At 38.6% G+C, this 25,713-nt stretch overlaps 1 protein-coding gene across 2 annotated transcripts in view; it reads left to right on the plus strand.

Annotated features, from left to right (window-relative positions):
- Positions 1-25,713, plus strand: part of Frmd5 (FERM domain containing) — a 48,110-nt gene that overhangs the window by 12,012 nt on the left and 10,385 nt on the right. The gene's annotated exons all lie outside the window — the stretch shown is intronic.

Raw genomic sequence — 25,713 nt, forward strand, 5'->3', positions numbered from 1 at the left:
AACTTGCTGTGTATGCCTCTGCTGCGATGTCTTACCGGGGTCCAATCCAACAGCAGATTTAGTTCCCGCCTCTTCGTATTGGGTGGCTGACCTCTCCTCCACTTACGTTCTAAAATTTCTGTTGATATCGACTATGGAGATCATCATTCTAGATCGAGTTGTGAGGCCAACCGGTCACAAATTATATACCGCAGGAAACGGTACATGAAGGCCTGCAGCTTCTGAATGTTCTCGCACCATGTCTCGCTCGCGTATAACAGTACGTTTGAATTGAAATTTTGGATGCGATGAATGATCTAGTTGAATCTCCAAATACTTCTTAAACTCGTAAATGCAGCCCTGGCTTTCTTGATTCGATACAAAGTTTTTTTTATTTGGTTCTACATCAACAGACTGGGCTTAGTCCTAATGATGGATTAAGCAATACTAGAAAATACAATATAGTCAAGAAGTAACAAGCTGCAAAGGCCGTGAAGTCCAACTTAATTCCTAATTCTTAAAAATATATCACGGAATCGCTGACGCAGCGTCTCGCGTGCCAAATGAAAATCAAATAAGGAAGCAACACGATTGAAAACCCTTTGTAGCCCATTGATAGCATCATACGAACTATTTTTTTTTTTTTTTTTTTTTTTTTTTTTTAACTCTTTATTTGTTCCAAATTCAAAATAAATTACATTTCATTTTAACCTAGGTGCTCCAGTTACTGCAGTAACGTACCAGCCTTAATTGTTATGATATATATCTAAGTGTTTTTACATTGTTCATGTCTTGGCAATTCAGTATTTTAAACAGGTTTTTTAACCTGCATGTCAGTATAACAATTGATATCTTAAAACTAAAAACTAAAACTAAATCTTATCTAAGTATAAAGGGAATTAATCGTTGCAATTGAGGATTGCAACGATTTTTGCCTGAAATTATTCATTATTTTGTTGGACATTTGTGCTAAAGTCTCAACATTCGAAATTCTATGTACTTCGGTTGTACTGTACCAGGGAGGCAACTTCAAAATCATTTTCAGAATTTTGTTCTGAATCCTTTGAAGTGCTTTTTTCCTGGTAGTGCAGCAACTAGACCATATTGGTACAGCGTAAAGCATGGCCGGTCTAAAAACTTGTTTAAATATTAGAAGTTTATTCGTCAGGCAAAGTTTGGATTTCCTGTTTATAAGAGGATACAAACATTTAATATATTTGTTACATTTGGCTTGAATGCCCTCAATGTGATCTTTAAAAGTTAATTTTTGGTCAAGTATTAATCCAAGATATTTCACTTGGTTTGACCAGGAAATTGGAACTCCGTTCATAGTGACTATGTGACTACTACTAGGTTTCAAAAACGAAGCTCTAGGCTTATGTGGAAATATTATAAGTTGAGTTTTGGAAGCGTTGGGAGAAATCTTCCATTTTTGTAAATAAGAAGAGAAAATATCTAAACTTTTCTGAAGTCTGCTGCAAATAACACGAAGACTTCTTCCTTTAGCGGAAATGCCTGTGTCATCAGCGAACAAAGATTTGTGGCAACCCTGAGGCAAATCAGGGAGGTCCGAAGTGAAAATGTTATACAATATAGGCCCAAGAATGCTACCCTGAGGAACTCCTGCCCTAACAGGTAGTCGATTAGATTTGGAATTTTGATAATTTACTTGAAGAGTTCTGTCAGTTAAATAATTTTGAACTAATTTCATAATATAAAGTGGAAAATTAAACTTTTTCAATTTAGCAATCAAACCTTCATGCCAAACACTGTCGAATGCTTTTTCTATGTCTAGAAGAGCAACTCCAGTTGAGTGGCCTTCAGATTTGTTTGAACGAATTAAATTGTTAACTCTTAAGAGTTGATGAGTAGTTGAATGCCCATGGCGAAATCCAAACTGCTCATCTGCAAAAATTGAGTTCGCATTGATGTGAAGCATCATTCTATTCAAAATTATCTTTTCAAAAAGTTTACTTATTGAAGAAAGCAAACTTATTGGACGGTAGCTAGAAGCTTCAGCTGGATTTTTATCCGGCTTCAAAATTGGAACAACTTTTGCATTTTTCCATTTATCAGGAAAGTATGCCAAATGGAAACATCTGTTAAATAATTTTACCAAGAAAGACAAGGTACTCTCTGGGAGTTTTTTGATGAGGATATAGAAAATTCCATCATCACCTGGAGCTTTCATATTTGGAAAATTTTTAGTTATAGACCTTACTTCGTCCAAATCAGTCCCCCAGGAATCATCAAAAATATTTTCCCGAGAGAAAATATTCAGAAAATCCCGAGCAACCTGATTCTCAATAGGACTAGTAAGACCCAAACTGAAATTATGGGAACTCTCGAATTGCTTAGCAAGTTTCTGAGCTTTTTCCAAATTTGTGATCAAAATTTTACCACCTTCTTTAAGCGCTGGAATAGGCTTTTGAGGTTTTTTCAAAATTTTTGTGAGTTTCCAAAAGGGTTTGGAACTCGGGTCTAATTTAGAAATATTATTTTCAAAAGTTTTGTTCCTCAGGGCAGAGAATCGCTTTTTAATTTGTTTTTGCAAATCCCGCCAGATAACTTTCATGGCAGGATCGCGTGTTCTTTGATATTGTCTCCTACGGACATTTTTTAAGACGGATCAAGAGCTGAAGATCATCGTCTATTATAATTGAATCGAATTTAACCTCGCATTTTGGTACTGAGGCAGCTCTTGCTTCAACTATAGAAGTAGTCAGAGATTCAAGAGCATAATTAATTTCATCTTTGGTTTGCAAAGGAATGTTTGGATCGAAGTTATATTCCATAAATGTTCGATACTGCTCCCAATCAGCTCTATGGTAATTGAAAGTAGAGCTGTTGGGATTACAAATTATTTCTTGGGATATTTCAAAAGTTACTGGAAGGTGATCAGAACCGAAGTCAGCATGGGTAACCAATTGGCTACAAAGTTGACATGAATCAGTTAAGACCAAATCAATAGTGGAGGGATTTCTTGCAGAAGAAAAGCATGTTGGGCTGTTTGGATATTGAATAGTGTAATAACCTGCAGAACAATCATCAAACAGAATATTACCATTGGAATTGCTTTGAGCATTATTCCATGAGCGGTGTTTTGCATTAAAATCACCAATAATGAAGAATTTAGACCTATGACGGGTAAGTTTCTGGAGGTCACCCTTGAGAAAATTCTTTTGCTGGCCTACGCATTGGAATGGCAAATAGGCAGCTATAAACGTAAGTTGTCCAAATTTTGTTTCAACAGAAACCCCCAAAGTTTCAAAAACTTTGGTTTCAAATGAAGAAAGAATTTTATGTTTGATTTGTCTATGAATAATGATGGCAACGCCACCACAGGGTCCATCAAGACGATCATTTCTATAAATCAAGTAGTTTGCGTCCTTCTTAACCTTATGGGCAGGTTTAAGGAACGTTTCAGTTATAACGGCAATATGCACGTTATGAACTCTTAAAAAGTTAAATAGCTCGTCTTCATTATCTTTAAGAGATCGAGCATTCCAATTTACAATATTTAATGCTTTAAAATCCATTACTGAATTTTAAAGTCATGACAATATTATTTGCAAATTTTACTCCAGTTTGAATAGCATCAAACATGGAGTTAGATTTAAGCATATCAGAAATCATGTCAATTAATGAATTCTGTAAAAATTCCATTTTGGGGGCAGTAATGCTTCCTAAGTCAAAATTTTCAAAATTTCCATTAGAACGTTGGTTAGTATTTTGATTTCTACCCGCTGCAATAGCAGCATAGGTAGCTCCATTAACTCGCTGAACATTGTTAGCAGCGAGGGGAGTAGGTACAGATGAAACATTTGAAGCAGGGGAGATATTTGTACCTACGGGTACGAATGTAGAATTTGTTCCTCGCTGACCGTTGTTAACAGCAGAGGAATTTGTACCTGGTCGGAAACGTGGAGCGTTTCCTACCTGACGGTTAGAACGAGATTGTAGGATCGCTTTGCGAGTCTTACATTCCCAAAAATTGGATTTGTGGTTTTCACCACAATTTGAACATTTAAATTTCTTAGGATCTTCCTTCACAGGACAGTCGTCCTTTGCGTGAGAGGAATCACCACAATTCATGCATTTAGCTGGCATGTAGCAATTTTTAGTTCCGTGACCCCATCCCTGGCACTTACGGCACTGGGTGAGGTTTTGGAAATTTCCTCCAGTCTTCCTGAAGTGTTCCCACTTCACTCGGACATGGAGCATAAGGCTAGCTTTTTCTAAGGCCTTAAGGTTGTTTAGTTCACTAGACTTGAAGTGAACTAAATAAAAATCATTAGAAATCCCGTTGCGCGAATCGCCAGGACGGGATTTCATTTTCATTTTGATTACTTGGAGTGGCACAACTCCAAGTAATTTTGCCAGTTCATCTTTGATCTGATCCAGGGATTCACCACTGGGCAGTCCTTTCATGACAACCTTGAACACACGTTCAGTTTTGGTGTCGTAAGTAAAAAATTTGTGCTTCTTCTCAGTAAGATACTTGAGAAGACATTTAAATCCATCCAAGGTTTCAGCCAATACACGGCATTCACCCCGACGTCCAATTTGTAGTGAAAACTTAACTTTCACGAAATTCAAAAGTTCCATGCGAAGAGCATGGAAATCGGTAGTGGTTATCACAATAGGGGGAATCTTTTCCTTCTTGGCATTAAGCCGGGAAAGTTTACTAGAATTTTTCTTGGATGATGGATCATTCTCATCATCCGTGAGCAAATCAAATTGATTACTCAAATTAATTTCATCAGAAGGGGGGTCAAGAGTTTGCCCCTTTCTTTTGCGTTTAGGCGCCATGGCGGCAGTAAATTTTTATCCAAATCGACTTCCAAGCAGATTACTATAAGAATCTGAAGGATCGAAGAGGAATTTTCCAAATCGATATCCAAGAAGGATTACCTCGGGTAGGGTCCAAACAAGGATCGAAGAGGAATAAGAGTTGAACAAGGTAGAAAATTTTTACAGGTTGAGCACTGAAAAGTGCTGTTAAAATTTGTTGTAGCTTTAGGTAGTAGTAACACTTCCTTCAGCAAAAAGCAAATAGATCCGCACGGCAAGAGAGCACGATGCGGACTTCATACGAACTATAGTTTGTACGACGAAACGGTATCCTCAGCATTGCGTTGCTACGGTAACGTCGCATTGTTGTAGAATAGAAGAACAATCGATTCTGCCCTGTAGAATGTCTGCCACAAACAGGGCCCTTGTCGTATCTCTTCGACTCCACAAAGGATCCAGGTGAATTAACTGGCACCGACTTTCGTAGCTTGGAAAGCGATGAGGCAATCGTCGAAGGGCAAACCAGATGAATCGTCGTTGAATAGACTCTACTCTTTGTACACTGTTTTGGTAATTGGGATTCCATACAGGGCAGCAGTATTCTAACATCGACCGGACGAGGGAGCAGTAAAGCGACTTCAAACAGTAGATGTCCGTGAAACTTTTAGCTATCCTGAAAATTGAAGCCGAGCGTTCTGGATGTGATTCACACGATGTACGTCAACGCTTTCCAGGATATAACTGAATGTAATTGGATGTTTCTTCCGTGAGAACGTGATTACTAAACATTTTGTTGGATTTACAACCATGCGGTTCAGTTGGCACCAATTAGCAAAAGCGTTGAGTTGGAGTTGGAGAAGGTGGCAGTCAGCGATGGCTCTGATTCTTAGATAGATTTTCATGTCGTATGCGAACGACAGTCGTGGACCGTCGAGGACGAAATTGACGTCGTTGAAATACACATAAAATATCAACGGGCCGAGGTGGCTACCTTGCGGAATACCCGAAGTGGCAGGGAACGAAGGAGATCGGCAGTCGTCGATTGCAACTTCCAACTGACGATCAGATAGATAGGATGCGAACCATCGTAGGAGACTGCCTTTTATACCGAGCCTATCCAGTTTGGCGATCGCTATAGGATGGTTCAACTTGTCGAAGGCAGCTGATAGGTCAGTGTAGATGACATCTGTTTGCATATGGTCTGTCATACTCTCCGTAGTGCTCAAGTGCTGGTTGAAGTGAGAGACTAATGGTTCCATAACGACCAACTCGAACAGTTTAGATATGGCACACTACGATGTAATGCCGCGATAGTTGTCGATGTTTCTTTTCCATCCCTTCTTATGCACTGGAAACATCTCAGCTGATTTCCAGCAGGAAGGAAACACCCCACTGGAGAGGAACATTTTGAACAGAAGGCAGAGAGGATCCACCAAGCTATCGATGTGTTGCTTGAGAAAGACGGAAGGAACTCCGTCAAGTCCAGGCTTAAATGAAGACTTCAGTTGCGAAGCCGCCCTAGTTATCATAGCGAGGTCGATGTTGATAGCTGCCAAAGATTGACCATACATTGGAACATTACTGGCTGCTAGAGAAACGTGCTCGTCAGGTAGGTTCTCATCCGAGAATACACTCGAAAACTTGGTTGAGAACAGACGGCAAATGTCCTAAGGGGATGAAGCTTCTTCGCCGTTCAGTACCATAGTCGATGGAAGGCCAGACTCCTTTCGTTGCTCATTCACATAATTCCAAAAAGTTTTCGGGTGAGATCGAAGCTTCCGTTGAACATTCGTGCACCTATCTTGCTTTTGGTCCCACCGTCTGATGTTATCTGGCTGATATTGAAAACTTTCAACTTTTTCCACTGCTCGCCTAGTTACCGTAAAGTTCGAAGGGTTGACCGTGTTGACATCCAACGATTTGTTCTTGCTGACGTCGATGGTGATACCCACCGCAGAGTCTGTTCCACTTAGGATACGGAAAATCTATTTATTCTATAGCAGCGCCTTTAGTGGTCGGATTTGGAATGTTTTGACAGCGATTTGTTTTAAAAGTACACGTGTTTCAGTGGTGATACGTGCAGTACTAAACAAGTTGTACTAGATGAAAGACTCCCCGGATATGGATTTCGAGTTCTAAGAGATCTAAAGAGCGCATGACAATTCAGTTGACAGAGTATTGCTGCAGATTCTATGCGTTGAGAAAAATTGTCATTTATAAGGAAAAGCATTGCAAATTCACGCCGTTCCTATAGTGTTTGTAGATTGATGATCATGTTTGGCATATACAGTTTTGGTCACGAACTGCTCATTTGCTATTAACTTTGCACACAGTTGACGAAACATAGTTATTTTTGAAGCGGTCGATAGAATAGAGTTTAAGCTTGTTATAGATACGTAAAAAAAGTAGATTTTAATTCTAGTAATAAACTTTATTTGTTTTGCGTTGTTGCACAAGTAGACGCGACGCGATGCGACTCACGCAAGAAATAATAATAAATAATAAGATTCTTTTGAATTGGTCGCGTCTACTCTGGCCACGGCCGTAGACCGAGTTCGTGAAGCGATGGCTCAGCTGTTCCAAATTATTGACAAACAAAAGTTCCACGAGAAGTTGAACAGCTTGTAAAAATGTCACGTGGCACAAGCCAATATGTGCAGAGACTTGGACGAAAATCTTCTGACGAACGAGTGCGCACTCAAAAAGTTCCACACGTCATCATCATGTGTCTCACACTTAATTTTGAACTTATTGCGAAACACATTCATTTTATGTGTGAACCTTATGCTTTGCACCAGTGTTGGGAAAATATAAAAAATCAAATTTCACCAATGCCCAAAATCACGCTTCATTTTCGTATACAAATTATCAACAAGCATACAACTGCGGTTGATTTTGTAAGCTGTGACATCGCAGCTCGGAATATCAAGCTAACAAAACTCAACAGCTGCAAATTTCAACAAACTGTGGTGAGATTGAGTTTCATGCTTTTTGCTTTACATCCGAACGCAACGGAAACTTCCATAACGGCTGGCAGTAGTTACTTCGTGTCTGCCATCGGTGAACAGTAAAATATACATATAGCAAACTATACTTTCTATTTCTAAGAAAACGATGTGCAACGGAATCATTTTTGTGTCTAGTCAACTCTCCGCTTGATGTTTGCACGTTGTGAATAGTCTCTCAATATCAAAGGAGCTTGTAAAATCAATATCAAGCATGATATTTTGTTCGAATATCGCGCGTGATATTGGAGGCGTATGAGAGTGGACAAATATAATTTGATTGATGATTGTGCCAACACTGCTTTGAACCATGCCTCAATACTATTGGTTTGAATTATGGCACACTTGGAGTCTAAGCGCGTCACATGGTGATATCAATAGCTTTGCACATCATAACTCAATGTTCTCCAATATTCTACTTTATCGACTTCTACTTTACCGACTTCAAAATTGAATCTTCAAATATACAAACAAAGCTGCCAGAGGGCAGTGCATACACATGTCTTTTTTAATGGGTCTTATTTGGGAATTGATCCTGTACTATTGGGGTGTGCTGCTGCCATTATTGCACAGTGGTGCCAAGGGTATCAAAACACGCGCTTTTTTATTTACGCTGAAATGGTTGATTAAAGGTACTAGATGTCTTCTTAAAAGTTTCTCGGGTTACAACACTCCTTCTTATGGTAAAAGAAAATTAAAGATTAATCCACCTAAAAGTGAGATGCAAAATTTTTTTTTTTAATATGATGAGATACAAAATAATTGTGTTCAGCAAAGCTGTAGAAAACATTACTGTGAACAACTTTGTTGAAGATTATATCTTTCTATCTCTTATAACTGCTGAGATATAAAGGTTTTATGTGGAGACATCGTTAAAATCAGTTTTGTATCTGTAACTTTTTCTAAAATATTTCTACATGTCTGGCATGTTCTACAAAGATGTTAGAAATATTAAATTACATATCTTTTCAGAAGACTGCAAATTGCTATCATTAATATTTGGAAAGTTATTTACATTTTTTGGTTGAAAATTACCCAACTTCCAATACCAATAACTTCTAAACGGGCAAAAATGAGCAGGCCATTCTTTGAGCAATTGAAAGTACAAGAAAATGCAATAAAATGGTGAAGAAACCAGACCGCCCCCACGTGACCCATCAACCGAAATATTTGCATTGAAACTTGTCACTTTTCAGAATTTGAAATGGAGATTTTGTGAAACCACGGGACTGCTATCGAGTGAAAAGAGGCATACAAATGAATAACCAAGCAACCTGGGTTATTTATAGTGACTAATAAAATGACTCGGGATCAAAACGTCAAACGAAATTAACTGCGAGTGGTTTGAAAGCTACGGAATAGAAACGGGGCGAAAGTGATTTCTTCGTTTCAATACCCATTGGGCAACTGTCTGAAGAGGTCCAGGAAAGCAGAAACAAAGATACCAAGCAATACAGAACCCACCACACAAGAAAGTTTTCCAGAGAAACCACGAATATAGATCTTCTACACCGTCTTCTGGAATCCTCCGATCCGTTAATTTCCAACATGAAGGAACTACCGAAAAACAAAAGTGACGTGTGCTCCGGGGATGCTCAGCAACTTTTGGCCATCACAGATGACAACGACGAGAACAGTGATGCAAGCACTCTTTGAGATTCGTACAATTTGAATCGGAACGTAATAAACATTAAACATGAATGGTTTTGGTATTGTTTATTGACAAATCGAAAATATTTAAAGTACATAAGCGATTCAGTCAAGGGTCGTTTGGGGTGGTCTGGTTTTGATCCCGAGTCATTTTTTTAGTCATTAGAAATAACCCAGGTTGCTTGGTTATTCATTTGTATGCCTCTTTTCACACCTACTCGATAGTAGTCCCGTGGTTTCACAAAATCTCCATTTCAAATTCTGAAAATTGACAAGTTTCAATGCAAGTATTTCGGTTAAGGGTCACGTGGGGGCGGTCTGGTTTCTTCACCATTTTATTGCATTTTCTTGTACTTTCAATTGCTCAAAGAATGGCCTGCTCATTTTTGCCCGTTTAGAAGTTATTGGTATTGGAAGTTGGGTAATTTTCAACCAAAAAATGTAAATAACTTTTCAAATATTAATGATAGCAATTTGCATTCTTCTGAAAAGATATGTAATTTATTATTTCTGACATCTTTGTACAATATGCCAGACATGTAGAAATATTTTAGAAAAAGTTACAGATACAAAACTGATTTTAACGATGTCTCCACATAAAACCTTTATATCTCAGCAGTTATAAGAGATAGAAAGTTATAATCTTCAGCAAAGTTGTTCACAGTAATGTTTTCTACAGCTTTGCCCGACACAATTATTTTGTATCTCAACATATTAAAAAAATAAATTTTGCATCTCATTTTTAGGTGGATTAATCTTTAATTTTCTTTTACCATAAGAAGGAGTGTTGTTACCCGAGAAACTTTTAAGAAGACATCTAGTACCTTTAATCAACCATTTCAGCGTAAATAAAAAAGCGCGTATTTTGATACCCTTGGCACCACTGTCCGTTGTCTTCGTTCGATCTCACTGGGCCACGGTTGTTATCATATATGAGGCTGGTTGAAAAGGATGAAGTCACAACTCATGTTTTCGATTTTTACCTTGTAGAACAAGCAATTCACATCGCATTGAAATGCTAAACACTTCAAATCCGTCTGTTTTGAACAGTAGTGTGATTCAATGTGCAATACACTTGAATTGCTAGAGAAAGATTATCAACATTTCAAAGTTTGAAACGTGTAGAACACATTGACCCATGGTGAAATACACTTAAAATAAATGTGATTGTGCATATGAAAAATCAAGTGTTTAAACACTTCGATCAGACGTGTGAACGTTTTGAGTGTAGTGTTGAGTGTGATTGTTTTGTCAGTGCCATATTTTTTCCCGTACACTTCCGTTTCTCCAAACATTGAATTTTATGCTTGCTGAATGACTCATGCTCAAAACCGTCAAGGAAGAAGTCTAGCACTTCCCACCAGTCTTGCTACAATGGAAACCACACTGAACCAAAACATCATCCTGGCATCGAATGATTATTGCCTCACTCAAGCCCTATAACTATTATCAGATGATTTTGAGAGGATCGTCATTCGATTTCTCATCTGTTAGATTACGAACAAATCAAATGAAAATCATCTATATAATGAATGATTTTAGATCGATTTGTGAAAACCAAAGTAGACCCAAATCATAGAATAATTGTATTATTTTCAACTAATTATTAAATTGAAATTATATGATCGATTTTCGGATGAGAATCAGGATGTTGTGCAAGTCATATTTTACAATTTATTTACGATTATATTATTTACAAGTTGTAATTTAAACTGAGCTGGGTCCTTCAGAGACGATGATGCTGGCGAGGTAGAGCCAACTGAAGGGCAAAGATGTTGTTATACGGCAGATTGATGTTGGCTTCGTAGACCTCCCAGGACTTGTCAACGATGTCATTACAGGAGCGATTGCTCTGGTTCTTGGGAAACATTTCCGTAGGTTGCTATGGGGCCTGGAAAATAAGGCCTGGAAAATAATGGAAACACATCAATAGTCTCATCGTGCATGTGCATCTGGAAGAAAACTTATCTTCTGGACTCGTTAGTAAAATTGGTCGACCACGACGTTCTGGATGATCCAGTAGCGCTGACCGTTCCGAATGCTGACATTCTTGAACATTAAATGCATGTGGGCTAACAAAATGATACGTATACTTACATCTGAGCATTTCAATTCTCTTAAAAGGGGTTACGCCTACCTGTAAACTTTCAAAAAATCGATTTTTTTTTATTGTTCTAATAGAAAGTATATAAAGTCAAGAATATTTCCTCAAAAGATCAAGTTGATCCGATGAAAATTGTGAAAGTTATGCGACGTACAAAAATATTCACTTATAGTGGACTAAACCCAACTTGAAACTTTAAACGCGATTATCTCGGAATCATATTTTCAAAACCGGTGCCAAAAATTTCTCGAAATGTATACATTCGATTCGTCCGATTCGTTTTGATATCTATTCAGTACTATTTTGTGCAGTCTACGATCGTTCGGATTTCGTCTATCATTTAATTTCGATTTTTTACAGCCGATCAAAGACAAATTTTAAGGATCAAAAATCGGCACTTCAACTTTGCAAGGCCGCCATTTTGTCAAAAAGATTTAAAAAAAACCGAACGATCAAGGACTAGTTTAACACATGCTTAACGATTTGGCATGGTTTTTTTTTTATTTCAGATGATTACATCACAAATCGCAGTTGGCACCGCAAAAAGCGTTTTTTAGAACATCGTCCACGGGGAGCAGCCGTGTGGGGCACCAGAACCTCGTTTTTAAAGCATCGACTGATAAATGTACCATTTAATGTGTGTTCAATAAACGGCAGAAAACCGATTTTCAATATGTTGCGTCGTTTTCGAGAAAAAAATCCAAACTTTCGCTTTTTTTCGGTCTTGCAGGTAGGCGTAACCCCTTAAGACATTTGAAAATATATAGTGTTGCCATTTTTATTCGTTTATAAAAGATTTTATAGTTGAAATCAAATGATTTTAGTTATGGGACTATTTCAAATGATATTTCATTCGTTTCCATACTGAATGTTTTCCATTATATCTAACATATTTATTGCTATCGAAATACATAAACAAACATGACATTATTCATTCACCAATCAAAAGAGCATCACATGTTTCCGAATAGAAAATCATCCAACTGATTTTGTCATACGGTTTTCAGAAATATTGAAATTGGATTCAACTGAATGATGTTTCATTCTATAAATGGAGGGTGATTTGGTTCAGTTGTAAACAGAATCAAAAAATGTAATACTGGAATCCACCAGTGAATACCATCAACAATTTTCACATAACTTCTACGTGATAATCAAGCAATGTTTGGGCTTAATAAAATGAGTGCACCTGCTTGACAATCACGTAGCTCTTACGTGAAAAATATGATGGATGAAATCTACCTATGTTTCACGTAGCATTGACGTGAAAATTATTTTGAGTGTAAGGCATTCAGTTCTAATTTTTAGCTTATTTCTACCATTCCTACCATCCAAAAACTTTCACTCAAAAGTCATGCCATGTGCCCTGCATCTTCAGGATTTTTACTACATCATTGATCAACCTTATCAACCTTCGGCAATATCATTATTGTACCTTTATAAAATTATGAGATAAATTTAATTCAATATCCACGTTGCAATGGAAGAATTCCCCATTCAAAAAATAACTACGGTTAAAAACTGTAACATCCCTATGATCAATAAAGTAACAACTTATGCCAAAACTGGCAGCAAAAGGTTTAAAATCAAATATTATGATTTTTGTGATGCAGAATTAACAGATTTAGCATCGTTTTAGTACTGAGAATGCGTTAAACTTCAATATAAAGGTATCAGTTGCGTCACAACATGAAAATTTATATTTTAATAAATTGTGAAAACAACAACTCCTTACTAACTAGTGCCAAAACTGGCTCACCTACCCTAGTTAAAAATAAATAAATAAAAAAACATTTGCGCGACCTCTAAATCTGCATCAATATTTACCATTTTTTGCACAGGCTTTTATTTATTAATTATTACAAATACTTTTTTTTTCAAAATGGAGCTCCCTAGTCCACACCCCATTCATTGGGCGACTACGGTGGGCTTGACACGTCGTAGGAATGTTGGACGACAACCCGGTGAAAATGGTTCTCGAAAACGATCAGATTTAATCCAGACCTGCTCCAACCTTTATAAATGCAATTAGACAAGAAGTTCTTGATTTGACTTTGTTTAGTCCAATAATCTCGGACAAAATTCAAAATTAGCATGTATTAGACGAAATATCTTTGTCTGATCACAAGCAAATACAATTTGAATATGAGGCTGGTCAACAGCTCACACAAACTTTTAGTGATCCTAGGGAAACAGACTGGGAGTTATATAATTCAGAGCTAGTGGCAGAAAGAGACACGATAGTAATAAGCTCACACACTTATGAAGAATTTGAGAATAGTTCTAAACAACTTTCAAGATTGATCCAACATGCCTTTTATGATAGTTGCATCGAAAAGGAAAACTCTACATTGAAAATACTCCAGCAACTGCTAGGTTGCAGAAAATACTCGCTAGAGATCATTCCTATGGGCTGGGCACTTAAAAAAAAGGTGCTTTTACTACTTCTACAAATGAAACGTTAGAGTTGATGATGAGAACGCATTTTCCATGTTCTAATGGTGTCCACGATGAAATTGCCACACTATGAAATTGCTCTAACTTTTTAACCGTTGGGTAGAATTTAATGAAAATTTGGGTGGATTTAGTTCATAGTGCATTATTTACATCCTGCAAGTTTTAAAGTCCTGTGATCAAAACTCGTGGAAATGGAGTCGAAAGAACAGCTCGTGCGTGATAAAATCTTGCGCATTCATCACGAGAACAAGGATCTCTCGCATCGTTCCATCGCTAAAACGTTGGGAATCGCGAATTCCACGGTGTCGCGAGTGATTAAGCGGTTCGAGGAACGGTTGACCACCGATCGGAAGCCCAGAAGTGAAGGAAAAAGTATTCCGTAAAACACAAAAAATCACAACCGCGTAGTTGGGGCCTTCAACCGAAATCCGAACGCCTCCGTTAGGGATGTGGCTAAGAAGCTGCACCTAAGCCGAAGTTTTGTCCAGAAGGCCAAAACTAAGGCTGGGCTTCGAACGTTCAAGGTACAAAAGGCCCCTAATCGCGACGAGAAGCAGAACAAGTCCGCCACAACCCGTGCCAGGAAGTTGTACCTCAACATGCTGACGAAAGTTGAATGCTGCATCATGGACGACGAAACATATGTGAAGGCCGACTTCAAACAGATCCCCGGCAACCTGTTTTTCACGGCCAAGGATAAGTTCAGCGTTCCGGAGCATGTCCGCACTCAGAAGATGTCCAAATTTGCGAAGAAATTCCTGGTTTGGCAAGCCATCTGCACGTGCGGGAAGCGGAGTGCACCTTTCGTGACCCAGGACACGATGAACGGACAGGTGTACATAAAAGAGTGCGTCCAGAAGCGGCTGCTTCTTCTCCTGAAGGCCCACAACGTCCCAACAATCTTCTGGCCGGATTTGGCCTCATGCCACTACTCCAAGGACGTGCTGAAGTGGTATGCGGACAATAAGGTCAATTTCGTGCCGAAAGTGTTCAACTCTCCCAACACTCCGGAGCTCCGCCTCATCGAGAAGTACTGGGCGATTATGAAGCAGCACCTTCTTAAACGACCTAAGGTAGTGAAGACAGTCGAAGAACTGAAGAAAGTATGGGTTTACATGCATAAAACGGTTGATTCACAGGTTGTGCAGAATCTTATGGCCGGGGTTAAGGCCAAGGTGCGGGCATTTGCGTATGGACTGTAAATAAAATACGAGTAAAATGGTAAAATGAAGTTTAATAGTTATTTCTCAATCCCTGAAAATTTGATGGCAATCGGATGAAAACTCGAATTTTGCGAATAAATTTTGTGTGTGGCAATTTCATCGTGGACACCCTTTTATTAGCAATTCAAACGAAGACCAAAACACAACGACAGCAATTGGTATCGATGAAACCAGGACGAATATTCATGAAATATTGAATGAAACGACTGAGTTAGACAGAACAAGAGCTGATGCACTTTGGCCAACAAAATCTTTACTGAAAGAAAAGTTGAATGGGCGATTGACTCCTTTGAACCTTTCAAGTCACTAGGTAGGGATGGAATTTTTCCTGTACTACTACAGAAGGGAAAAGCGGTTTTAACGCCTATTCTAACAAAGTTATTTCAAGCAAGCTTAATATTAAGCTATAAACTGGCAGTGTGGCAACAAGTGCGGGTTATTTTTATCCCCAAGGCTAATAAAAAGGATAAAACTTCACCAAGATCCTTCAGGCCAATAAGCTTAGTCTGTTTTGCTAAAAATAATGGACAAAAAACAATAGATGAACACATAATGTCATCATATCTAGTTACAAATCCTCAGTTTACATACCAGGAAGGTAAGTCATCAGTAACAGCACTCCATACACGGATATGGATATGGAAAATAAATATCCATATGGATATGCAAAGGAACATTCGGTAAACAGGTGTAAACCGAAAATGATTCATTGGATTTACTCGACAATTGTGAAACCCAGGGTTACTTATTATTGGTCTGGTGGCCAAAAACAAAAGAGAGTGTTGCTCAGAGAAAGTTAGAAAAACTCCAAAGGTTAGCAACTCTCTCAATAACTGCTGCTCTAAATGCTATAAAATCGGCGACATGTACATCAAAACTTGTCTGGAAGTGTGTTCAATCACTTCAAAAATAGTCTTGTCATAATCAAGTCAACTTATATTGGGTTCGTGGTCATTGCGGAATTGAGGGAAATGAAAGAGCTGATGCACTAGCAAGACTCTTCTCATAAGTTCATCGGGCCAGAGCCCTTTTGTGGCTTATCGACGGCATCCCTTAGAATGGAGCTAAAAGCGTGGGAACCTTCAAAAGAGGAGGAAAACTGGAAGAACACTTCCATTGCTAGGCAGTCAAAGTGATTCATTAATCCACACATTTCTGTGACCCACAAAGTCCTGGAACTTTCTAAAAAAGATCTTAGTATATATACAGGTCTTATAACAGGTCATTGTCGGAGCCGTTATCACTTGAAAATGATTGGAAAACTTCAAGATGATGTATGTCGCTTCTGTGGCATAGAAAAGGAAGACTCGGAACATTTCCTTTGCCACTGCCCGGAAATTTTCAATAAAAGGCGTAAGTTCTTCGACAAGGGACTGATAGAACCCTTTGACATTTGGAGAACAACTCCCAGTACGGCAGTGCACTTTATTCGAAGTGTAATGCCTTGCTGGGATAATGCTATTAGTCAAACAATGGCGATCACTCTTAATAATAGTGATACGGCATCTTGATATAGCTAAAAAAGTGGGGAATATATCACAATAGATCAGAAAAATGGCCACAGTGATGAAAACACCCGACAAGGATTAAAAAAGCCCCCCAGACTAGGTTGAATGCGTTCTGCGACACGCTGAACACTGTGAAATGGATACGACTTCTACCTACATAACAGGACAACCAGGCCTTAGCTTGAATGGTAAGCCAGGCCTCAGCTTGAAAGCGAAGAATTAAGGGATTCTTTGAGAGCCAATACAAATGAGAGGATCTTGCAGTCCAAAGGAATCACTGCCATGTCAATGCCATGGAACAGCTTAACGAATACTAGACAACTGTTTCGTAAAAGTCGGGAAGGTGTGATATACGTGCAAAAAAAGTCATAAATATTAGCTTTTTTTATGGCAGTTTTTTACTGACCCCTAAGGGGATCTCATCTTCCAGCTATTCAAAAGTTTGATTTCACGTTCTTTTTTGTGATTTATACTAGACCTTCTCATATGGGATCATTCATAGGCTTAATGATGATAGATCATAAATTGACCGTTTTCCTGCTTCTGAATTTAACTACCCGGGACCAAGATTCTAAGCAATAAACAGTGCGCTGTTTCTTGACTTGCACAATAGTTGTTCTACTATGCCAGCGATATCCCTCACTCGGTAGCGCGACGAACAAGCTTATGTTCCTTCTTCTGTTCGTAAATCGATAGGATCCCTGATAGGATTGATAAGCACAGTCATCACACAGTTAATCATAATTTAAACTTAAATGTTTTACCGTTTTAATCGGACATTCAATTTTATTATCCAAACTCGAAACAAACTGCTGCATGAAACTTGGTTCATCAAACATAGATGAGCATAGGTCTTCCTGTACTATTTCGTCGAAATATTCACATGACGAGCGATCCATTTCACATCGTTTCAACAATATTTTATGCTGTTAAAGGTAAAATATATATGTTTCTTTAATCATACATGCACAACAGTATTTTCGATATGTATACCTTCAGAGGTCCATCAAGATCCTCGGTTACTTCAACAGTACTGTTAGTCTCAAAAAAATCTCCGACTGTTCGAAATTCATACTCGTTGGAATACATTGGATAGTTTGCACCATCACGACATGCAGCGATGTAATCGAGGTAGAACATCTTGGATAGCTGTGAAAAGATCCACCGTAAAGTTTAATTTAGAAGAATGTTAATTAGGGTGGGTCAAGTTTGAATAGCGGATCACAACGTTCTGCTTGCAATCTGTATTGAGGTCCGCAACATTTCAACGAATTTGGTTGTAACCTGGGTTTGCGGGAGAACTATTAAGTTTGAATGGATAAATAGGAATTGGAAATGGAACGAAACTTTTACTTGCCAAAAATTAAAAAATACCTGGAACTTATATTGAAAATACTGCACAAAACAAATTTGTAGAAATCGCATATTTCAGATCTCTAATTGATTCGACTTCTGTTTACATTAGGCCTAGGAATCCTTGCATACCTTCAAGCTTACATACACGCCTGTAGGTATGCACGAAGCACTTGGGCTAAAGCAATAGGTTAGTAACATTTTTCCAAGATTTCGAATCAATTTGCAATCTTCTACAAAGTTCTTTTGTATAGTTTTCCCAGGTTTTAAAAATATTTATTTCTTTTCTCATACAAAATTTAAAGTTCTCCCGCAAATCCAGATCAGAACCAAATTCGCTCAAATGTGGCACAGTTCTTGGGGATCTCAATACAGATCGAAAGAGCAGTGGGGACCCATCCTAGTGTTTATACTGTACATACCTGGATTGCTTTGCTAAGGATGGTAAAGTAAACCAAAGTTAACGAAACTAGACAAATCTTTTTGGCGTAGGTGACCATTCTGAAACTAGTGGAACATTAACTCAACAAGCAGGAAGTTATCTGCAGAGTAGCACTAGAATTTCATCATTATGAGAGTTTATGAGCCGTGTGATGTTGAAATTAAATAAGCAAATGGTTCTGTTTTATTTTATGTTCATCAGATGCGTTTGGACTGAACGGTTGGAGTGTACATTACAAAATATCTTGTGTATCTGTATATAAATCTCCAAAGTCCTTGATGTAAAGTAATATCATATATTATATTATATTTTTTTGTTAATTACTTTATTTGCACAGGCGAATAAACAGATCAAGTTATCATTTTCTTTATACATTATTGATGTCTTAAATCTAAAATTAAAGGTTACTCGCGGTCTTCTCGAGATTAGTGGATGACAATTGTTTGGATCGGGAGAGGGAAAAGGAGGTTTTCAATATGATTTATGATTAAATCAATTCACTATTTCTAAAATATGAACTTAATTCTATCGACGTTATATCAACACTGTAATTATACAATTATTACAGAAACAAATATACAAAATAAAAACAAACACACACACAAAATACAAACTAAACACAAGGTTAATCAAACTTCCAATCTAAGGTTAATATTCATAAAGAAAACTTATATGAATTGCATAAACTACAGATCGCGTCTAGCCAAAATATCTCAAACTGGGACATTAGGTTGTCTACCTCGAGCCCGAAGGGAATCGTACAACTCGGATCTGACTCCACGGTGCTCAGCACATGACCAAATAATGTGATCTGCGTCCTGGTAACCTTGTCCACATTCACAGAGATTACTGTCCCCCAGCCCAACACGGAACAAGTGAGCGCTTAGTGAATAGTGATTGGACATGAGGCGAGACATCACACGAATGAAGTCTCGACCCACCTCCAACCCTTTAAACCAAGGATACTTCGACACCTTAGGGATGATCGAATATAGCCATCGTCCCAAACTCCCTTCACTCCATTTATTTTGCCAGCTTGCGAGTGGCTGTTGACGATAAATGAAGAAAAATTTGTCGTAGGCGATTTGTCGATCGTAAATATCGCCTTTCATAGCGCCCACCTTAGCAAGTGAGTCCGCCACCTCATTGCCCGCAATCGAGCAATGAGATGGGACCCATGCAAAGGTGATGACAAAAGATCTTAAAGATAAAGCACTTAAAAGCTCTCGTATTTTCATGAGAAAACACGAGGAGGACTTTACCGGCCTCATGGAGCGAATAGCCTCGACAGAATGCAGCGTGAAAGTGAGGCGATAGTTTCTAGCGTATAATGTATTGCCGCCAGTTCAGCAACATATACGGAACAAGGAGCTTGAAGCATTCGAGAGGCGCTATGAAATTCGTTATAAATACCAAAACCAGCGGACGCCTCTATTAGTGATCCATCTGTGAAGAACGATTTTGCGGAATCAACTTGGCCAAACTTTGCAGCGAAAATTGACGGAGCAACGATGATGCTCTGGGATTCCGCGAATCTCTTGCGTCATGGATAAATCAAAATGAATAGAATTGCCGAAGCCGGAGAAGCAAACACGATAGGAATTATGCTGGGAAGGGCTGACATCCTGTGTTATGTACACGTAGTACAATGACATAAAACGAGTTTGAGGGTTTAGCTCAAGAAGCTCCTCAAAGTTTGCAATCACCAGTGGGTTCATAATTTCACAACGGGTGAGGAGCCTGAGGGATAATTCCGAAAACCGATCAGAGAGTGGCAACATGCCCGCCAACACTTCAAGACTCGTCGTATGAGTCGAGTGCATGCATCCTAACGCGATACGAAGACAACGATACTGGATCCGTTCCAGTTTGATGATGTGCGTTTTAGCCGCCGACTGGAAGCAGAAACTACCGTACTCTAAAACCGATAAAATAGTTGTCCGGTTCAACGTTAGAAGATCTAGCGGATGGGCTCTCCACCACCTTCTGGTAATTGTACGGAGAAAATTGATCCTTTGTTGGCATTTACGCTTCAGATACTCAATGTGGGATCTCCAGGTGCATTTTGAATCGACAAACAGACCCCAAGATATTTGAAGGACATAGAATAAGTGATCGGTTTACCCAAAAGTTGAAGCTTTGGTTGTTCTGGGCTATGCTTCCTAGAAAAAACGACCAACTCAGTTTTCTCCGTGGAGAATTCGATACCTAGCTGAATAACCCAAGTCGACAAATTGTCTAAGGTATCCTGTAAGGGTCCTTGCAGGTCGACCCCTTTGGGTCCTGTCATAGACACTACGCCGTCATCTGCAAGTTGTCTCAACGTGCAGTTGTCACTTAGACAATTGTCAATTTCTCTGACGTATAAATTATACAAAAAGGGGCTTAAACATGAGCCCTGGGGGGACCTATGTAGCTAAATCGTGAAGCTGTAAAGCTCATATTTTTCTCTGACAGAAAATTGTATAAACAGTTATTAATTAATGGAGAAAGGCCACAAGCGTGGAGTTTGTCTGAAATGACTTCAACCGATACTGAATCAAAAGCCCTAATATCCAAGAAGACACAAGCCATTTGCTCTTTTTTAGCAAAAGCCAACTGAATTTCAGTGGAAAGCAACGTCCCCCCCCCCCTTCCCTTCGTTCCCTTGAACCTACGGAAAAAAAATTGAGTATCTGAGAGTTGATGGTTTAACTCAACCCATTTGTCTAGGCGAAAAAGGATCGTTTTCTCCAACAATTTTCGAATGCACGATAACATCACAATGGGACGATACGAGTTGTGATCTGACACGGGTTTTCCAGGCCTTTTAATGGCTATAACTCTCACCCACCTCCAATCATCCGGAACAATATTAAGCTCCAGGAACTGACAAAACAAGTTCAACATGCACCTCTTAGCGACGTCTGGGAGGTTCTTCAACAAATTGAACTTGATTCTATCAGCTCCCGGAGCCGAATTGCCACACGAAAGGAGCGCGAGTGAGAGCTCCAGCATTGAAAAATGCTGACTGATCTCGTATCCCGAATTCGTCTCCCGAATTCGTCCTTTCGGAATCATCTGTGCCGGCACAGAATCAGGACATACTTTTCGCGCGAACTTGAGAATCCAACTATCCGAGTACTCCTCGCTCTCGTTGTTTGAAGACCAGTTACGCATCCTTCGCGCCGCATTCCAAAGCGTATTCATCAACGTTTCGCGCGATAATCCGTTCACGAATTGCCGCCAGTATTCGCGTTTCTTGGCTTTGATGGGGCTCTTGAGTTCGCGTTCAAGAGTCGAGTACGCTTCGAAATGTACGGGTGTTCCACGTTTCCGGAAAAGCTTAAACGCGTCGGTCTTTTTACGATAAACCTCAGTGCATTGCTGGTCCCACCAAGGAGAAGGAGGTTTCCTACGGAAAGACGTTCCAGGAACTGGCCGAGTTTGAGCTTGAACCTCGCTGTCCAAGATCAGATTGGAGAGGAAGTTATATTCCTCCAACGGTGAAGCCCTTCCACTGATGTTTAGGGCATCTTCTATCACATTCTTGAACTTTGTCCAATCGATATTACGGGTAAGATCGTACGCGACGTTAACGGGTTCCTACGGATTGAACCCACTGGCAACTGTAACTTTGATCGGCAAGTGATCACTACCGTGTGGATCTTGGATCACATTCCACGTGCAATCCAACGATAATGAGTTTGAGCAAAGTGTGAGGTCTAATCTACGTTCATTCGAGGATAGGCCAGCCAAACGTGTTACTTCTCCATTGTTAAGAATTGACATATTGAAGTTGCCACAGAGGTCATATATCAAAGTAGAACGGTTGTCATCATACAGTTCCCCCCAGCCTGTACCGTGGGAATTCAAATCTTCCATAATTAACCGTGGACCAGGAAGTACCGAACAGATATCTGAAAGTTGTTTTCGATTAACAACGGCTCTAGGAGGAATATAAACAGAAGCAATACAAAGGCTCTTACCTTTAAAAATAGCCTGATATGCGACAACTTCAATACCTGGAAATTGTGGAATATTCAATCTATAGAAGGAATCCCCTCCTCCACGCGAATCCACACGATCCAGTCGAATAATGTTAAAATAATAAAAAGGAAGCTCGATATCTGAAGAGAGCCAAGTATATTATGTTATATTATACTATACTTTACTTTACTCTTCAAAAACTTTGAATCCAAGTTCTAGAAAATGCTAATAAGTGAGATAAAAAAAAAACAATGATCTTGGAAATATAGAGATCTAGAATTGCTTGGAGGTAGGTAGTAGTAATTTTTTTAGTAATAACTCATAGGGTGTGGCACTACTTCATCACTTCGTTTTGGCACCCCCGCCCTTAAAACGGTAATTCGATATCCCCGTATAATTTATTTTACATAAGTCTTAATTTAGCTCGTGAGCAAAACATTTGCTGTACACACGTTGGATGTAGCTGATTGTCTTCATTGTTGTTGTGGCATATGAACGGAAATGGGTCCCATACCGTATAACGAAGTAGTGCTCTACCCTAGTTGAATGTGTATCATTTATTGTATTTTTAAACGTGCATATATTTGGAGCATAAAATAACAAAATATGTCAAGCTACAGTGTATCGCAAAATTGAGCGTACACCCAGGTGGAACATTTTTTGGAAAATTCTGAATAGATAGATTTTAATCTTGGCTGGTGGTTAAACAGATGTTTATTAATTTATCGTTTTTGTTTTGGACTTTATTGGAATAGTATGTATGAAGTTAGATTTATTTTAGTAAAACGCACGATTTTCAATTTTTTATCTAGTGGACGAATTTTAGTAAAATTAGTGGAATATGAATGATCTTTTACGTTTAGTTTAGTTCATTATGTTTCAAAATATTTAAAAAAAGTTTAGTTCAATATACTCCAAGATATTACGGTTTTCTCAATAGCTCTTACTTTTAATTACGGCAACCAAATAAGCCCAACCCTGTTCCAATAATTGATAAATTTATGATGATTCAGCTGCCAGAAATTCAGAAACGTATCTCTTTAAATTGGGCTTTAAAGCTGTTTTTTCTAAAATTTAACGACATCTGTACGCTCAATTTTGAGATACACTGTATGTATAATATCTTCGAGTCACGCCAACCCGTCGAATACGTGATCATGTCCAAGCTTTATGATGGTAGATGATGTATTGACATTTCTCCTACTTTTTAATTTAACAACCCTGGACCAAGACTCTAGGCAATAAATCGTCCGTTGTTGCTTCACTTGAACAATAGTCGTTCTAGTATGCCACCGATATCCCTCACTCGGTAGCGTAATGATCATGCTAATGTTCCATCTCCAGTTCGTGAGTCGGTAAGATCCCTAAAAAAATAATTGTTGAGCTTATTCAATCATAATATCAAATAAAAAGTTTTACCGTTTTTATAGGGCATTCTATTTCATTATCCCCTCCTAAAAGCAATTTCTGTATGAAACATGGATCACCGAAAATTGGACATAGATCTTCTTGTACTATTTCGGAGAAAAACTCACATGATGAAAGATCCCTTTGGCATCGCTGCATTACTACTATATGCTGTTGAATGATACACTTGTATTGCTCTTCGATCTATAATGTACTGCACATATTTTCGAGCGGACTTACCTTAAGAGGTCCATTAAAATCCTCGGTAACTTCAACAGTACTGTTAGTCTGAATAACATCTCCGATAATCCGAAATTTGAAACCGGAGGAAGACATAGGATAGTTTGCACCATCACGACAGGTATCGATGTAATCTAGATAGTAAACCTTCGATAGCTGTGAATGGGTAACACGTAAAGTTAAGTTTATCGACAGGTCCTTACACTTTACATACCTGGATTGCTTTGCCAAGGATTGTATAATAAATCAAAACTAATGATACTGGACAAATCATGTTGACGTGGGTGACTATTCTGTTACTAACTAGTAGAAGTCTGATTTGACATGCAGTAAATTATATTTATGCAGTATGGTATCATCATTATGTGTGTTAATGGACCTTGTTCTGCTGAAATTGAGTGATCAACTGATATCCCACCCCGATGTAAATGATAATGCGTTTTTTCGAGGTAATGCAAGGAGTTGGGATTAATCTAAGAATAGTGCAGAAAGGATAATGTGGCCAACGGCTGTCAGCAAGTTTACGGACCAAAATCTTTGGCGTTTTTCTTGCTGCTTCTGAGTCGCATTTTAATGTCGTCGTATTTACTGAAACGTGACAAAATCTAGACTATAATTTGAAAAGGGCATAATTCCAAAATGACCATATCGAGAAAATCGCTTCCGAGTTTTGATGACCTAAAAATTAATCCTTTTTCACAACTTTCCACTTTCTGGATGATTTTATAAGCTTGACATATAGTAAATAGGGGAAATGACGGCTTCGGCATGCCAGACTATTTTCGGCAACCCAAATTGAAACACTATATTCACTGGATTTTCTTACGAAAACACTTCGCTGAATGCATGCAAACGATTCTTTATGCTTTCAGCTTCAATTTGACTATAATTTTACCACTGAGAAAAAGCAATCTAGCAAGGTTTTCTTGAAATGAAACACACGCACTACAAATTGTAGCTGATTTCGTGTTGCCGATAATAGAACAGCAGATTTACATGCAGTTCAAATGGAACGGTTGCCAAAGAAAAACTGGTTTCCGACAATACTCGCTCTCACTAGAGAAGATTGGAGCTTTGTAAAAGTGTTTCAAAACAGTTTTTGACAATTCTTTCGACTGAAATTGTTAGAGCAGCTGGCAGCAAAAGATTGTAAACAAACCAATACTGCATATGTGTGCGTTCCTTAGAGAAAAAAGGCTATAGAAAGAAGGTCGCTGCTTAGGTTGCCGAGAATACGTAAATTCCCCTAGTGTAATCTCAAAAAAAGTTTTCTTTGTCGTGAAATTGAGAAGAAAACATCATACGCCCTAATAATTTCTAACATGTTTTTACCCCAGATCTTTTACCCTTTGAACTACCAACACTGGTGATACGCCGTGGAAGTACACCCTTCGAGATTTTTTGTTTGTTGATCCGCCTTGGTTCTTCGTTTGCAAATTTGTGAGAGTGGAATTACGCCCGGAGATTTTTTTGGTCTTCTTTTTGTTCGTTGTTTACACGTGAAATATCAATCTGATGTATTTCAAATGAATCGGGCGAGACCAGATACTACAGAATCAGTATGTTTGACACATTAAAACAA

The sequence above is a fragment of the Ochlerotatus camptorhynchus genome, unplaced genomic scaffold, assembly GCF_037179485.1.
Source record: "Ochlerotatus camptorhynchus isolate MF236.1 unplaced genomic scaffold, CSIRO-AGI_Acam_v1.1 ptg000284l, whole genome shotgun sequence".
NCBI classification, from domain to species: domain Eukaryota; kingdom Metazoa; phylum Arthropoda; class Insecta; order Diptera; family Culicidae; genus Ochlerotatus; species Ochlerotatus camptorhynchus.